Source organism: Panthera uncia, chromosome E1 (genome assembly GCF_023721935.1).
Source record: "Panthera uncia isolate 11264 chromosome E1, Puncia_PCG_1.0, whole genome shotgun sequence".
In the NCBI taxonomy this organism is placed as follows: domain Eukaryota; kingdom Metazoa; phylum Chordata; class Mammalia; order Carnivora; family Felidae; genus Panthera; species Panthera uncia.
Window position 1 is genome coordinate 14,727,500 of NC_064814.1, and position 7,723 is coordinate 14,735,222.

Below are 7,723 nucleotides of genomic sequence, written 5' to 3' on the forward strand. Positions count from 1 at the left end.
AAGAGGCGGGGGCCGTGGGGGACCACAGAGCGTGGAAGGCCAGCAGCCAGTGGAGAAAGAGAAAGATGGGGAAACGCAACAGCAGTGGAGCTATGGGATGCATCAAAGGCATTTCCTGGGCTGGCCCTGGGCTGATCCTGGGCTGACCCCATTAAAAAGCCACCTGGGACCCAAGGAATAGACAAGACAAGAAGGGGCTGGTAAAAGATTTTTGGAGAAGAAGTTAACAGGATAAATAGCGAGCTCTGTACACAGAGAAAAGAGCAATGCACCTGAGTGGGAGGGAAGTGTGTGTGTTCGTGTGCGTGCACGCCCGTCTCTGCTGTATCCTTACTAATGGCAAGAGAAATTGGACAGTTTCAATTCAGCTTGAATCTGCCTGTAAGCTTTAAAGAAAATCATGATCACAGGATTATTAGATTTGCTGATCTCTTATTGGCCTCCTGACTCTTGTTCAGCTCCAATCAAGACAGGCATGAGAGAAGGAAAGGGAGAGGGGTGCCCTCTGTTCCTTGCCAGCCACATTTCCTCCTGGTCCATCTCAGAATCCAATAAAGCCAGCAAAACTTGAAAGGGAGTGAGAGGTATTTAATAAACGGCTGTTCAGTCTGAACAATGATTCAGGGCTTTTAGAAAGCTGGAAGAGACAAGCCAGATGGCCCTTTTCACTCTAGATCCCCTAAAAAAGGTATATATATATATATATATATATATATATATATATATATATAAATTTTTTTTTCTTTGTGTTAGGTTTGTACTTGTTTGGGTTTTTTGTTTGTTTGTTTTTGGTTTGGGTTTTTGTTTTTTTTCCAGATGCATGAACAGTTCTTTGGATTGCGAATAAACTGAGCTCCCAGGCTGTCCTATATCCACAGTCAGCACCTGTTTCTTAGAAATATCTCATCTGGTTGTTCTTTTATCCATTCAGTCTGCCAGCCGCTCCCTCATCAGCTGTTTCTGAAGCACCTGCTGTGTGTCAAGTACTGTGTTATGGGCTGAGGGTACAGAAGGGAAGAGAATTCAGCCCTGGCCTCCCAGAGCACCGCACTCAGATAGACACAGGCATGTGCACAAGCAATCACACCCCAGTGTGGTCAATGGGGCACCTGGGCAACATCTGGCCCTGAAAGGGAGGGCTCAGGGGAGCTAAGTCTTGAAGGACAAGTAAGAGTTATTTTTGCAGAGATGAGAGATGGATCCAGGCTCACGAAAGGCATAAAAGCAAGAGAAAGTGTGGTGATCCATTGAACCATAGAGAGTGTATTGTAACTGGACAGTAATGTTCAGACAGGAGATGGTCAGGCCATCCCACGTCTATGGTGCCCAGGAGCTCTGCCCTGGGCCTCTGTCCCTGGTTACCAAACTATGGTTCCCATTACTCACTTTCCCATTATTCACGGTAGCTATCTTCTCGAAAGTCGCCATGCACACTGGACTAGCAAATATCAAGCCATACTGCCTGTAGGGGAAATACAGGCTTAGAATCTTACAGACCTCTGGTCACAACATTCTCATCAGATGGATAACACATACCCCAGTTTTACACGTGTCTCTGCTTTTTTTTTAATTTATTTTTTATTTTTTAACTTTTTAAAAATTTATTGTTGAGGGGCGCCTGGGTGGCTCAGTCGGTTGAGCGTCTGACTTCAGCTCAGGTCACGATCTCATGGTTCGTGAGTTCGAGCCCCGCGTCAGGCTCTGGGCTGATGGCTCAGAGCCTGGAGCCTGCTTCCGATTCTGTGTCTCCCTCTCTCTCTGCCCCTCCCCCATTCATGCTCTGTCTCTCTCTGTCTCAAAAATAAATAAACATTAAAAAAAAATTAAAAAAAAATTTATTGTTGAGACACAGAGCACAAGTGGGGCAAGGGCAGAGAGAAGGAGACACAGAATCCAAAGCAGGTTCCAGGCTCTGATCTCTCAGCACAGAGCCCGATACGGGGCTCGAACCCACGAACCGTGAGATCCTGACCCGAGCCAAAGTCAGATGCTTAACCGGCTGAGCTGCCCGGGTGCCCCCATGTGTCTCTGTTTTAAAACACCTTATTTAATACACATTGATTCATTAATGTTGAGCTCATGGCCAACAGCTCATACCTGAATGATGCTTGCCTAACATACATAGTTTCTTGGTGAGGCACGTCACAGCCTTCTTGTGCTTACAAACACTAGACAACACTTCAGCGTTATGTTTGAGGGCAATTTTAAATGGCAAAATCACCAACAAATAAACACAAAAATGCAAAAAGTGTGGCACCAGACTATGAAAAGGACACTTGTTTACAGTGTGCGAGCTGGAAGGAGAAGGCAGAGCATTGCCTTGTTTGACCTCAGCTGGGAACGTGCCCAGTTGGGCCAATCACATTTTTTTGCCACTCTGCCCATGTCCGTGAATGACTGCAAAATGCCACGACTATTGATTTGGGGGTTACAAATACATTCCAGAGAGTAGGCAAATAGATAAATCTGGAATCGTGAATAAGATGGATTGTCTGTATTTCCAAAACGTAAATACAGACCTCTAAATTCTTGGAACTGCCAATGACCACTTACTCAACAGAATATTTTGATTCTCTTCATTTTGATTTTTCCAGTAATATAGGAGAAAGGCATGAGCGAGTGTAGGGCTCTCTATCAATTTAAGACTAAAGATCTGGGAACTCATATAAAGCCACATTACACTAGAGCAGTGTTCAGAACAGACCATCGTGTGTCATTCTAGAAGGGCAGCCTGTCAGAGGGTGACATTCTCTGATGCCAGGGAAACCAGACTACTTAACCTGCAGAATCATTCACGACTGGAGCAAAGGAGAGTGTCTCAGAGCCCCAGAGGGCTTCTCTATTATGTCAGCTGTCAGCAACCACGTTGTCTGTATTCATATATGGAGGAGCACCAGGAAATCACAGCATCGTTGGGCCCGTTGCTGTCAGGAATGCGACAGGCTTTGCCCAGCAATGTTTTAAGAACGGTCTGGGCAGCCTGGTGCTTCAGAATTTTCTGGAACAAAGTGATAAATACATTCCCAGGAACCCTTCCAGGGAGATTATTTATTTGAAATGCTAGACACAGGACTAATAGGTTTTACTTACTATTTTAAAATACAGGTAGTCTCTTGTATAGGAAAAAAAAAATGCTGTAGAAACAGTACCCTCAGTTTAATCTCCTAGCTGACCCACTGATGTCATCAGGGACTTTTCTATATCATTAAAGAGTACACGTCATTATTTAGGATTTGATCTTTAAAGGATGTGTGCTACTAACTGCCTAGGTGATATTTAATGCCAATTTTTTTGCATTTCCCCAATTAAAATTTTTTTTTTTTATTTTAGGGGGAGAATGAGCATGTGCATGCAAGTGGGAGAGAGGTTCAGAGGGAGAGAGAGAGAGAGAGAGAGACAGAGAGAGAGAATCTTAAGCAGGCTCCATACTCAGCACAGAGCCTGACGTGGGGCTCGATCCCATGACCTTGGGATCATGACCTGATCCAAAATCAGGAGTCGGACATTCAACAGACTGAGCCACCCAGGCCAGGTGCCCCTGCATTTCCCCAATTTTTTAAATGTAATTTTGTAGACAATAGATTTTATTTTTTCAAGTAAGTTTAGGTTCACAGCAAAACTGAGTAGAAATTACAGAGTTTCCATTTGCCCCCCATTTGCCCCAACACATGGCCTTGCTCACTATCAACACACGGCATCAGAGTGGTACCTTTGTTACAGCCCACGAACCTAGTTGACACATCATTATCACCCAAGTCCACAGTCTACATTAGGACTCACTCTCCATGTTGTCCATTCTGTGAGCTTTGACAACCACACAATGACACGTACCTACCATCATAGGATCATAGAGAATAGTTCACTGTTTTAAAAATCCTCTGTGCTCTACTCTTGCCCACCCCCCCCCCACCCTGCCACCCACCCACCCACCCACACAACCACTGACCTTTTACTGTCTCCATTGTTTGGCCTTTTCCAGAATGTCATATAGTTGGAATCAGTATGTAGCCTTTGCAAATTGGCTAACCCTGAATGTGTAAGATCAAAGTTAATAAGACACTTGCAAATTGCCACGCTGTGAGCGGCTTGAGGTCTTGGTCATAGGTGTCTTAAATGTTGAAAGCATGAATGGATGCATCTCCAATTAAAAAAAAAAAAAGGCAAGCAGATTCTCCAATTAAAAAAAAAATCAGAACACTAATAATAATCACTAGTAGCACTTACAACTTAGTATTACTTGGGAAAAGAAATGATGATGATATTTTCTCTGAATAAAGAACAGCTTGTAAAACCTAAGGTACAAATGTCAAACTGTGTCTCTCTCCCTCTCCCTTTCTCCACAGATGATGGATGGAGAAAGACAGAGGGAGAATGAGATTTGATTCAGATCTTAAAATCCTAACTATATCCTCCACAGAGTGGGAACTTTCCAAATGATGGCATGGTTTAAGTGAAAGGAATTTCTGCTCAGCTTTTTCAAGTTTTGTGTTTGGCGTCCTCTCTGAGCATTCCCCAAATTACCTGACACTCCCCTAGGGCTGGGTTATCCAGAGTGTCTGAGCAAAGCCAAATATAAGGAGAGGATGAGCTCACGGATCCGTTATGCCTTGTCCCTATTTCTAGCCCCAGAATCATCTTTGCTTTTTTGACAATAGAGCTGCACTGCTGAGTCATGTGTAACCTACACCTTCGTCTGAAGTTCATCCTGCTTCCTGCCGGAACCCCGGGGAGCATAGCAAGGAGCCATGGCCTCAGCAGAGAAATGGAGGGAAGGAGAGGTGATTAGAGGCATTTGGGAAATATAAAGACAGATAGGAAAACTTGAGCCTAAACAGTAAGTGGTGAGAGGTACGTCCAGAGCAATTAAAACATGGATCTGCCTCACTTTACATAACTAAGGTGTTTATAAATTTACATGTAAATCAACCTGCATTCTAACTGCAACTGGGGGAACTGACATTTAGGCAAATCTGGTGATGGTGCCTTCTGTACTGTGATGTATTTGTCTGTCAATATCCACTTTCTAATTTAGCTGTAGTATATTGATAGTTCCCTATGTTGGCTTTGAGAGAGGACTGTAGGTGTCTCAACAAAACACCTCGCCTAGCAGACAATTAGGCAGGACAAATACATTTCAGGCTGGGTATATAGCCCATGAATCTGGGCCTTTGGCTTTATATTGAAAATAAAGACACGTTGGTCTTGAAAGCTGTCACATGTCTCAAAAGCAAATGTCTTGTTATGAAAAATGTTTTCGGGGGGTTCCTGGGTGGCTCAGTCGGTTAAGCATCGGCTCAGGTCATGACCTCAGGGTTCATGAGTTTGTGCTGTCAGCACAGAGCCTGCTTCATATCTTCTGTCCCCCTCTCTCAGTCCCTCCCCCACTCATGTTCTCTCTCTCTCTCTCTCAAAAATAAATAAAAACACAGGGTGCCTGAGTGGCTCAGTCAGCTAAGCGATTAAGTGTCTGACTTTGGCTCAAGTCATGATCTCGTTGCTTGTGAGTTTGAGCCCTGCTTCCGGCTCTGTGCTGACAGCTTGGAACCTGGAGCCTGCTTCAGATTCTGTGTCTCCCTCTGTCTGCCCCTCCTCCGCTGGCACTCTGTCTCTCACTCTCTCTGAAAAATAAAATGAACATTAAACAACATATTTTTAATAAGTAAAAACATTAAAAAACATTTAAAAATAAAAATAAATTTTTTTTTCAGGACACTATTTCAAAAAGAAAGAATGGGTTGCTCATTCAGAGGAATTACCAAGTGAGATGGCCTCCTTGCATTATTGTGGTTATTAATTGGTACCCCCTCCTCCCCCTGGAGCTGATATTAATCGGCTCACAAGGCCCTCTCTAATAAAGACTACATTTCCCAGGCTCACCGGCAGCTTTGCGAGGCCGTGTGAAAATCCCGGCCTGCAGGATGTTAACAAGAATGTCATATGTGACTTGCAGAAAATATCCTCAAAGGATAGAGATGTTCTCATCTTTATTTCTTCCTCCTTTCTGGGGATGTGATGTTTGGAGTTTAAGCAGCCATTCTGGACTCTGGGGGAGTGAAGGGTTTCAGGACAGCTCCCCCTCCCACTCCATCCCCAAATGTGCCACTTTGGCATATGGATGATTTTGAGCTGAAGGCACTTGAGACCCTGTAGGCTCAAGAGAAACTTTTTATCCTCCCTTACCTACATAGAAGAATCTAAATTGGGGGTCTTTCCCAGAATAGGGGTTATTAGCAGAGATAAATTGTATCTGAGTGACCCATCTGTAATGGCAGGGCAAACATCTAATTACCAAATATCTGCTCTTATTGTCCTGTGCAGTGCTTTTCTTTCCTCTGAAACCCCAGACCCCCTACGCCTTTCTGTTTAGTTCAGAATGACATATATACCTCATTTTACCTGACCTGTCTTGGGAACTTCCGTGTCTACCTGGATTCCCCACATGCATGTAAATTTGACATTCTGCTGTTAATCTGTCTCATGTCAGGTTGATTCTTAGTCCAGCTAAAAGGACCTTTGAGGGGATGGGAATTTTGCCGCCTAAAAGGAGTGTCCTAAGGATGGCAGAGAAACCAAACCGATGGACATGGGCTCCAGGAAGGTTTTAGAATTTCTTTTTTTTTTTTTTTTAAGTTTATGTATTTATTTATTTTGAGAGAGAGTGTGAGCACGAGTGGGAATGGGCAGAAAGAGAGGGAGAGAGAGAATCCTAAGCAGGATCCGCACGGTCAGCACAGAGCCCAGCCAGGGGCTCAATCTCACCAACGGTGAGACCATGACCTGAGACTAAATCAAGAGTCATCAAGAGCTTAACTGGCTGAGCCACCCAGGGACCCAAGGTCTTGGAACTTCCAAATCAGCCTTTGACTCCTCTTTGTGGACTTCCATGTAAGAGAGAAATAAAATTTTCTCTTATTTAAACCACTGTTGTGCTGCATTTTTTTGTCAGAGCTAAATCTCAGACTGACCCAGTCATAAAGGAAATGCTCATTTCATCTCATTGTAGACTTTATTTAATTCAGTTAAATGGACTTATTAAGCCCCTCTCTACATAGAAAAAGAAGATAGGGGTTGTTAGCTTGAAAGCGGAAAAGCTCGTCTTTATTTTTACAACCTTTACTGGAATTTTAACATATCAGTACTGAATGTAGTATTAACAGTACCTGCGACTTTGTCATTAATAGATATGTATTTTTTAATTATTTATTTTTGAGAGAGAGAGAGAGAGAGAGAGAGAGAGAGGGAGAGAGAGAGAGATACAGAGCACAAGTAGGGTAGGGGCAGAGAGACAGGGAGACACAGAATCGGAAACAGGCTCCAGGCTCTGAGCTGTCAGCACAGAGCCCAATGCAGGGCTTGAACCCTCGAACGGTGAGATCACGACCTGAGCCAAAGTCAGACGCTTAACCAACTGAGCCACCCAGATGCCCCGATAGAAAGATATCCAATGATGCCTTCTCTCTTTGGAACTTAATTTGAAATTTGGCTGTCATCTTTCTCTAGTTATCTACTACCTACCACAAGGTCCGCTGACATAGTCACATGTGTGAGAATCTTATGATAGACCAAGTTCAGGTTCTTTTCCCAAGGGTCTTTTTCATCCTGAATGTAAGTCAAGGTGTGCATGGCAGAAACTTCCACCCTAATCCTTTCTCTTCTTCTTGGGTACACAACTCTTCTACATTTATTGGTGTGCCTGGCAGCTAGGGGTGGCCATGTGATTAAA